Below are 11,245 nucleotides of genomic sequence, written 5' to 3' on the forward strand. Positions count from 1 at the left end.
CATAGCTTCAAAGCAACGTAGATTTGCATAAATTTTCCACTCCAGTTAGGTTTTAAAGTTTAGGCTTGATTTTGGTAGTCATATCAGCGTTGCTATATAACGGAAATTGTTGTTCCGTTTCTTTGCGCCGTGCATTATAGGAATATGTAGTCGTACACACCATTTATTTAGAAGGCATATAACCGCGAAGAAACCTATAGGTTATGTTCATTTCCTGCAACGGAATATTAAGGTTTCATTTATAACGCATATCAGACGAGTACTATCAAATTGCAAGTTGATTGTTGTTTAAATTATCGATATGCATTTAACACAGAGAGTAGAATGCCATGTTTGAACAAATAAGTGTAACAACTTTTGTAATCATTTGAATGAAACACTAACGCCAACATATAAGTATGGTCAAGTTTGAAATCTCTATATAATCAACTGTCAATTCCCTCAAACTCAGTAGCGGCATTGATAACTGTACCCACTTTCCTTTGAATCTTTTTACACAACATTCTCGAAAACTCTTCTAGAACGTACAAGGAACTGCTAGCTCGGAATTGTCACGAAGCGTCATGAAAAAGTATCGTTCTACTAGCCCTGCAATTGAGTCATATGCAGTTTTTTTCCGATGCAGCTGACATTAAACATACGTAATCGAATTTTTTCACTAGTTTGTATGCAAAATAAAAAATAAATATTATTTTTTAAAATTGATTTATAACGACTACACCTTCCATTGAACTACATTTATCCGTATCCTTTTGCTGGGATAACTGTCAAAAATGCTTACCCATATGGCTAAATTCACTGTCAAGGGCGAACGGTAGTGTCAAGCGATGACGTGTTTACATTTTCGTAGAAAACCGATTGTAAATTATTCTGAAGTGTTAAGAGTCCCACTGAGACGTCCAAAAAATTGTTTCAAAATCGTTCAACACGGGTCCAATGATGGACGTTCGTTGAACGGTTATTTGGACGTTGTCCAAATTGGTCCAACGAACGTCCTTCATTGGACGATTTTGAAACCAACCGTTCTTAGAGGGGTTGAACATATTTCTTGAGCGTTTTTTCAAAACGTCATATCTGCAATCTTTGTTTATTTTCTCTTTCGATTTTTACGGCGTCACTATAACACTTTTCGCTTATTTTACAGCACAGATCGAAAGACAGTGGTTTTAACTAGCATATTATGCAAAGAGCTGAGGGATAAATGTTAAAGTGATCGAATTATTAACAGAAGAGAAAGTAAACAAAGAGAGTAACTCACTGCAGATATGACGTTTTGAAAAAACGCTCAAGATTTATTGGTATATTTAGAAAAATGAGCAATATCGGTTTATGTAATAAAGGACGAATTTTACTCTTCACTTAATAACCCAATTGATCTGTACATCAATTCGCAAGTCCCGTTCACGCTGGGTGTAGTAATACAAAACAAATTTATAAGTCTACACTCCGGCATGGTAGACTACTTTTTACGGCTAACGGTGAGCACCCCACTGCAGCGTCACACCGATCCAACCCAACTCGGAGTCCTAGGAGCCAATCAATTTTCCTTGCACCTGGTAAAAGATACACGCTCATCCATAACAACTCAAATTTGAGTATCCAGCCACTCAATTTCATAAAAAGTGCACATAGTCAAAAATTGAGTTTTCCTCGTTTAATCAGTTTTGAGTTTGGGATAAAAATGTCAAATTTGAGTACATTTTACTCAAGAGGGAAATACAGAAAATAATCATTCCGCATTTTTAATAAAAGTACAAAGACATTCATTGGCATTTCAAATATCATTTACCTGATCCTCCAGACCGTTGTCCAGGTGTTTACGATGTTCGGGAACTTAATCCAAGGGTCGTTCTCTACATCTATTTCATGCCGATCGGCATCTTGTATAAATTGCCGAAACTACAAAAACACAACTGGAAGTAAGATTTGAAAGCAAGCAAAACTCAATGAAACTTACCTTCTAGTTTTATGAACGATCATCGGCTTTAACTTCAGGCTCTTTTTAAAATTTAAATCAACACCTAATTCCGCACACTATTTTGAGAGTATTTTTTTCACTCAGAACTTTGAAGATTTTATGATTACTCAAGAAATGAGTTAGTTCTACTCAAATTAAAACTCATTTTTTGACATATTGCTATTACTTTTGAAAGTGAGTGCTCTGAACTCAAATTTTGAGTAGTTTTGAATGAGCGTGTAGATGTGTCGGCAAGTTACAAGTCACACCGGAAATGCGGTTCCATGATGGGATATATTGACGAGTATTTGTTTTGTTGTAATAAACCCACCTTGGCGGGTCTTGTAGATAGATATTTGTTTAGTTTGTAATCATTCCCAATTTTCTTGCACACTCTATCATTCTGTCTTGCACATTCAAACGGTTCGCTGAAATTGACAGACAATTGCTGTTTTTCGTTGAAAAGCGCCGGAATAGTGGATCCCACTTTGTAGCAGTAGGCAGGACGTGTTTCATTACCACTTCTTCTAGAAAGTGCAACAACGTGTTTTTCAATGACAAATGTTCATATTTGATTGCAATATTTGTCTATCCTCGCGCCTCGTTCCAGATACCCACATTTCGCCGACAAATAAAATTTAACCCTTCCTACCGCACCGACATTTGATGCGTCTTTCAGTATAACACAAATTAGAATAGATCTAGCGGGGACACATCATAAAGGCTTGATTGCAATATTGTATGCGATACCGATACAACTCGATTCTATACGGTTGCTATGCAGCCAGATGAGTTATGAAAATGCAAATGGCATAAACGAAGTATGTATGCAAAAGTTTTTATCTTTTCAACTCGCTGTCGGGATACAGTGTCTTATTTATGCATGGGCACTTTTAGCTTGGGCCATGCATGGGTCCCGGGATTTTTAGGCTTTATACTAACATGTTGTCTTCAAGTAATCCGGTTAATATGGTCCACAAATGCGAAAAAGGGGCCTTTTGATTGTGTTAAAGCTGTTGAATTGGAGGATGATTTGGTGTAATATCACTTTTTGTTTTGTCTCAATGGATCGATAATTAATTCTCCTAACAGTGAGTTACAATTTAAATTTTAAAAAAATTATTGATTGACCGAAAACTTGCGGTATAGATGAAGCCATGAAGCTACATTTTTGGATTGGTTGGTTTTGATCTCAGCAATTTTTTTTTGGTCATATGGGACTTTTTTAAATTTACTAGCATCGGAACAATTACACGAAGGAAAAGCATTGCATTTTTAATCAAATAAAGGATTATAATAGAAAAAAGAACTATTGGTTGAGAAATAATAAATCAATTTACGGAATTTAATTAAATTCAATGTTTCAGTAAAATATATTATCGGTCCCTTTTTTAATAATTAGTTTATCGAAATTGAATGAAATTTATTAAATTAAAGCTGTTATAATAAATCAGATATTTTCAAACCAATAATTTTGTCGAAAACCTACAATTTCATATTACACCCTCCCCAAGGTTGAGGGGTTTTACGGTATTGCAAACATCATCAAGCATATTGCGTGCATCAGTGCTACAGAACCTCTGAAAGACAATTGCTTTAAGATGGTTATTGCATTACGCCTCGATAGTGGTGCATAGAGGAAACAGAGAGGGCTTATGCGCTTTTTTTATCTTTTTTTCATACTTTGCATCTGCGCATAAAACCGCTCAACCACTAGTCTATGAGCGGTGACGTGGCCAACAGGCGGGTCGACGTGGATTGACTTTTGCTGTGTGCCGTGTTTAATGGCGGTATTAGTAGACGAGGCTCACAGTGAGAGTCATTGTGTGTCCAATTATCGGTCGATTTCGTCATCGTGCATAGGCTAATTAACTTAATTTAATAATTAAATTAATTTAATAAATATATAAGTAGAAACCTATTAGTTGTCATTTTGTAATAATTGTAGTTTTTCGTACTAGTGTACAATTGTTATGTGCTAGTCGTATGTCTATCTGTGTATGTGTTCGTCTGAGAATTTGAGACAATTGGGTCAGGGAATGGATGCAGAACTGGCGTGTATGATAGAATAGTGGCTAATACTTCCGATGTACAATTTGTGCATTTGGTTCTATTCATTCGGGAAGGTCGGATTGGATAAATTAAGGTACAATGAATTTACCGACACACGTGAATCATCCATTCCCGGCCAGCATAGCATGACGAAAGTCTAACAGAATGCAATTGTCGTTAATGGTAAATATACAACATTTGCGGCATTTAGACTAGTTTGATTGCATGTTACATGTGTTTTTCTATTCTACTTCATTAGTCTGTTTCTTTTGTACATCTATTAGTTACATGTATACCAAAATTCTATTCTATTTATTAGTATATCTCTACTATACTCTATCTACAGGGTGTTTGGTTTACGATTAAGAACTTCTCGAGGGATGATTGACTGTAATATTTGGAGAAAAAAATCGTTCTACATATACTATCAAATCTCAACCGTTACAGAGTTATTGAACTTTTTGTGTAAAAAACTTATTTATCTTAAAATACCTCTAACTCAAAAAGTATTCTTCGTATTTTAAATCTTTTAGTTTCATTGGAAAGGTGAGAAAATTTTCTATTGAATGGTGTTCTCATATCTTTCAGTTAATTAGTTTTAATCACCATTAAGTTGTAAAGTGGTTAAAAGTTGACGTTTTTTATGAGGTTTTTGTTAATTTTCTCAAAATAATGAATTATGATTATAGCAATATCTATTATTCAAAAAGTTGGGTTTTAAGACGAGTCATAATTTGTTCTTCAACATCATATACCTATCTCTTCTCGTTTATTTGTAATTTCATTATTAAACTTTTCCTATAATCGACTTGCAAGACTCTAATCTAAAAAATATGCTTTACATCGCTATTTCCAAGGATTCATTGGAAAGCTGATCAAATTTCCTTTCGATATATGTACAAATATCCTTTAGTTAAGTGTACTGAATGACTTTTTACTAGTAAAATATCTCAAAATTAGCGTTTTTGGAGAGTTTTGTAATTATTCTAATTATTATTTAACTAAATCTATCGTTACTATTGTTCATTTGGTGGCCCTTAATATTCTCTATAACTTATTGTTTGACACATTATCCATATCGCTTTTCATTTCGCTGTAATTTAATAGTTAACACAGCACGACCTCACCACCAATGTAGTGGGTTCGAAATCGTTGTATTTGCATACGAAGCGAGGTGATAAAACCGATTTTGGTTCGAAATTAAAAGTGATAATTAAGTGGAGCCAAAGAAAGAATTGTAGAACTTGCTGAGATACATTATTTAGATGATAATAATGGTGATGTTTATTATTTACTTTTTTAAGTAAATTAACGAAAATGCAAAAAATAACATAAACTTTAAACTAATTTACTTCTTAAAGAATACTAAATGCACTTAACTGAAAGGTATTAATGCATCTTCCTCTGCAAAATTTTTCCGGCTTTCGAATAAAAATAAGAAAAGGTACAATAAGTGCCATACTTTTTCAATAAGAGCTAGTATTTGTGAAAATGAGATAAAAAATATCAAAGTTTAATAACGCAAACACACGAAAACAAGAAAAGATAATTGTATCATGTCAAAGAACAAATTATTCAGCTCTTCAAGACTAACAATCTGAATTATTGAAATGGTGATGTTACCGATAAGGATTTTCGCGAAATGGACGAAAAATTGATCAAAATTGATAAATTTTAAATAAATTATTGTGAAAAGGTTACTTAAACTAATTAACTGAAACATGTGAGGACATCATTCAATGGGAAATTTTCTCACCTATTTAATGAACCTAAAAGATTTGAAATACAAAGTATACTTTTTGAGTTAAAGCTATTTTAAGACAACTAAGTTTTTAACACAAAAAGTTCAATAACTTAGTAACGGTTGAGATCTCATGGTATGTGTAGAACGATGTTTTGTCCACATAAGACATTGAATCATCCCTCGAGAGGGTCTTAACCATGAACCAAACACCCTGTATACGCATATAAGTATAAACGCACAAACTGCTCACAAACACGACCATGCAATTTCAATAAACTACACATACTTACGCCCGCGATTTTACCAACATGAAAACTCCCCGGTACTTAGAAAACCGTAGCACCTATAAACTTTCAAACGCGGTCTCAAGCATTACACCACCATTCGCGCGATCATGAAACGGTCACGTCCGGAGGTCTAACCTCAGTCCTACGTTTTTCAACATGAACATGAAATTTCTAGTACCTTACTTCCTGATATCAAGGCGGTAGTGGGAATCCCTCGAAAGCTACTAGAGAACAATGAATACGCACTATACAAATATTATATTTTCAGTTGACGTATACATCATTTCATTGTAAATATTTGATCGTAGATTTTTAAATGTTTAACCTGTTAAATTATGAGCCGTAGCGTGATAGATATCATTCAGGTGAAGTTTATGTATGTCATTTTCGATTAAGAAACTGCATGTCAGTATGGTTCAGTTAGTAAACAGGTCTGCTCGGTTTGAATTTGAGGTCGTGCTGGTTGCCATTTTTTAAATGATGACCACTGAATTTTTAAACAATTATTTTATGAATGCTTCTTTTTTAGCTAATTTGATGGACAGTTTTCTATTTAGTTATTAAAGATGTCATAAAAAGAGGAAAAATCATCTCTATCTAACTTAAATAACTTCTATTTGCACATTCGTACCAGCTGCAAATGCTGTATATCTTTTCAATCTTGCCTAGCTCCAAAACTCAGCCAACCACAGTTTCGGTAGAAAATTGCAGTTTTCGACCATGGCAGTTAGGAGCTGTATGCACACTGAATTCTTTATGCATCTCATCATAAAAGTTCGTACATCCCGTGGCAAGCTTGCAGCAACATCTCCTAGATCTGCTCTTCCTCCTCTCCCTATGAACCGCTGTCCACCCCTCATAGTGTGTGGCTACGCCGCCGGTGCACACCAGAAAATCCAAAAAAGTGTACACACACCACCCACAAACACATACACATACATACGACAAAAAGCCATAGAAAAGAGTTTGATGATTTCCTTCGAAAACTTCTATCGTTATCTCAAACTTTCATAATAAAACCATAAATTACATAATTTTGCATAAATTTGTTCCTTATATTTCTCCAAGGCTTGGTCGGCTCCATCTCGCTTCTATCTGATGGTTGAATGCATGCTGCAGGACGAGACTTTTCGGTGCAACAGCAGCATCGGCCGGCATACTTGGAGGGCCGGTGTCCACTCTGCCGGTGGTCATTCTGTGGGGTTTGGGAGCCGGCTGGGCGGCACGGACAATAACGAAAAAGCTGTAGAGTAATTTTCTTCTTCTGCACGTTTCTTTTTCTTTTCTGTGTGCATTTTTCAGAATGTCGTACGGTGCTTGGGAGACAGGCACTGCGTTGGAATGTGTAGCTTATTCTGTCTCGTTCCAAGTACGCCGGTCGGAACAAAAACTTGTGACAGAAGTAATTGGTTGGTAGTGACGAAACGTTAATAAAAATTTAAGAAAGGGATGTCCTGAGTTTTAAACAATATTTAAATGATTTTTAATCCTGAGCAAAAACCCGGTTTGCTTGCTATTCAACATTTCCTCTACGAAAATGGTGACTATCGAAGAGGACTTTTTAAATAGTTTCATCGATGTTGTTGTTTCTGTTAGTAACTGCATTCTGAAACGACTTGAGTTTTGGGCTACATCACAGATATTTCAATCTGTTCTTGTTTCACATCCATAAATTTTGAAGAAACAGGTTGAATTTTAAGTCGATAATAGTTTCACTGCACTTGCATCACGTTGAGGGAAAAAATGTATAAGACCACAACGTTGCTACTAAAGTCAACCTCCTATCCAGGGTGTAGTACCACAAAAACGATGGAGGCCAGCACGGTACTCGGCTGTACCGTTCATACAGAATGGGTATGTGAATCTACAGAGAAAAGTTCAGCCTGTCCGTCAGTGAATGTAAAATTAAACTTAGATGCGAGAATGTCGTTCGGACACTGATGGTTCTTTGGAAGCAGAGCGGGTGAAATAAGGAGAACAAACTGGGCGGAATGCATACGAAATGAGATTCAATAGTTGTGAGCAGGAAGCAACATTTTTGCAACTGCTGAAAATTATATGCAATTTTTGGATTACGTGAATAATTTAACTTTCTTGTTTGATGAATAAAAGATCAGTTGTAAAAATCAACAAAAAGATTACTATTCTGATAGTTACTATAATCCTAAGCCTCTTGCATTTGAAAGCAAAATTCGGTAAACACTCAGCTGTGCGTTCAGAACTATAAGGAAAAATTTGCATATTTGTCGGAACAATTTGATTATCTAAAATTACCATTTCCAGGGTGAATTTTCACCCGTAAAACTTTTCCCAGCATCCTTCATCCCTCGCAAAGCCAACCAAAGTTGGTTAGCCAACACAAAGCAGCGAAATTTGTCCTCTGTCAGTGTCAGGATGAGTTGGAAAAAGATTTCGAAGATGAACCCAGCAAGATAGTGGAAAATTGATGAACATCGTACAAGGACTTCGGGTTCTGGTTTCGCTCGGAAAACGCTCCGTAATGGCAAGGAAAAACTTTTATTGCGAAAGATAAAACTATACTCCGTTCTGGCCACCCAAGCATCCCGTTCCAACCCACGCTCGGTTTCCCATTCCTTTCTATTTTCAGGAAATTGTTCCCAAACTCGGAAAAGAACTGATGGCTCATGCCGTTGCTACTGGCAGCTATCACCCGTATAACGATGTTTGACGTTTGTCTTCATTTTCGCCCTATCCTCCTGGCATACAGTAGGACAAACTATATCGCAGTAGAGCTGTAGGTACTGAAGCTCTGGCTAAAGAATAAAACGAATTCGATTCTGTTTTATGATAAGCCATCAAAAACTTACTTATTATTTACCCCTCAAACCAGCATGGTCGTGCGCCACACACAGAACCAGCCAGAACCAGAGAGCAACCGAGTTAATAGAGTCAAGCCGCATCGAATCACGTTCCTCGTTCCGGAGTGGGACGTTTTATGACACTGCGCTAGTGGTGGAGGGGGTATGGGTTGGTTTGAGTTGCTTGCTTTTCTCGTTCCATTCTTCGCCACAGACGGGACAACAGTAAGAAGCTTGAGAATCCCGGATGGAGAGTGAGCCAAGGCGTGGTTTCTGGCTTCTGGAGAACGAACCAATCTCGGTGCTAATATTTTCGGTTTCTTTTGCGACGTCGGCATCGTCGTTCGGTCGTTGCGAAAGGAAGCCATTCTTTTTTGTACTCACGGCAATGCAAGATTAATGGATTATCGATCCGTTGGCTGGATTTATACGAAACAATAAAAATGTTGAACTGACTGATTTTTAAGTTTGTCTAGTCTATTTGAGAAAACTTGCAGCAATTAATAAATAAGTGATCCAGCCAGTTTTGATATTATACAATGGTTACTCCGTGTGAAGTGACCAAAGCACCCGCGATCGACCTCCACAGATATTAACCATTTTTGAGGATATTATTCATTCAGGTCTCTTATAAATTTTTTTGTGGTAATCCATTATTTTATTTTGCCTAGATGTATCACCTTTGTTATTAGGCTAGAAGCTGTTCAATTTTACCTTCCAATGCTCAATACAATTCTCCTAGAATATTTACAATCGTCCAATTGCGTGGAAAACTTAGCAAAAGACAGTCTAAATTGATAAATTTTATCAGTTTTCAATAATATTGCATCATAACAAAGATATATGACAAATTCATTTTCCGTGGTCAACGTAAACTGTTCCTGGCAGCACTGCTCCATCGGAATCCAATCAGACTAATTGCAATAACTTCAGTTCTAGAGCTGATCCTTGGAACTGTCAAATGAAAGGCAATAGTCACATTTATTAGCCTTAACTATTTTTGTGGGCAAATCTTCCCTCAATCAAAAGTTATAGCTGTTTAAAAACGTTGTTGTCCACAAACAACATGGGCATGAATGGGTTAAAACAACGAAATCGCAATTTCTAGTATAAAGTCCAATAAAAAATCAACGATAAAATAATCTAATTCAAACACATCAAGCACAGTGGCGTTTGGGGCGGGGGGGGGGGTTTTGGGGACGAAACCCCCCCCCCCCCCCCCCCCGAAATATTTTGGAGAAATTTGAAAAAATTGAATATGTTAAATAAAAATATGCCTAATATTTTAAATGAAATTCTCAAAGTTTCATTTGCAAAAGTTATCTTGTGAAAATATTTCCTTGTAGTGAAAATTGGCTGAAGACTCGACACCTACCTGTCGGCACGTTGTGGAGGCTAGCTCAACCGCCAAGGACTATAACGAGTAGATCGCGGCGAAGCAAGGAGCTAGGAGCTTAATGGTTCACGAAACGGATATCGGTACCGAGAGAAATTTTGTCACATTCTGTAGTCCTTGACTGACGGCGAACATGGACTGGAGAGTGTAAGAGAAGTATCCCCATAGATACCACCAGGCGATTCGCTACCGCATCGGCCAATGGAACCCTGCTGCAGCACGAAGAAGGACGGGCGACAAGCTAAAGTGGAAGACGAAAGCCTTTAACGAAAACCTCTTTGTTGAGTTACTTCGGCGAACAACGGAATCAAGTACGTTGATACGGCTGACGGCTAAAAGAAGGATTGTGACGGCTTGTAACGTTACAATGTCACGAAAACTAGGGCCATGCAGTAGACGGCCTGCAGCTTACTGGTTAAATGGGTAACTCAGTACGTTATACGCTGCTTGTCTTAGAGCCAGAAGGCGGGCTCAGAGCGCAAGATGGAGAGTGAGAAAGGAGTGCAAGCGACATATCTAGAAGGTAGGGACTCTAAAACGGGAGATCAAGCTTAGCAATTGCCATAAGTAGCTGTGATGAGAAATAAACGCCAATCTCTGGGGGACGCGTACTGAGTCGTCATGACGAAGACGAGGGTACGTCGACACCAGCTGAAATATGCCCGGGTAAGCTAAAGATAATCGTTGAGGGTCTCTTCCCGAATCACGATTCAACTACCTGGTCACCGACACCGTACGGCGAAGAAGAAGAGGTAACGCAGTCGAGTAGCAAGTGACTAACGACGAGCTCAAAGACGCGTCGATGTGACTAAAATCAAAGAAAACCCCCGGTCCGGATGGAATACCAACCGTGGCGCTGAAAGCTGCGATCCTGGCATATCCGGACATGTTCAGGATGCTACTGCTGAAGTCTTTAGATGATGGTAATCCCCGAAATGAGGAAGGTGCAGAAACTGATGTTGCTGCCAAAGTCAGGGAAGTCACCGGGCC

The sequence above is a fragment of the Topomyia yanbarensis genome, chromosome 1 (assembly GCF_030247195.1).
Source record: "Topomyia yanbarensis strain Yona2022 chromosome 1, ASM3024719v1, whole genome shotgun sequence".
NCBI classification, from domain to species: domain Eukaryota; kingdom Metazoa; phylum Arthropoda; class Insecta; order Diptera; family Culicidae; genus Topomyia; species Topomyia yanbarensis.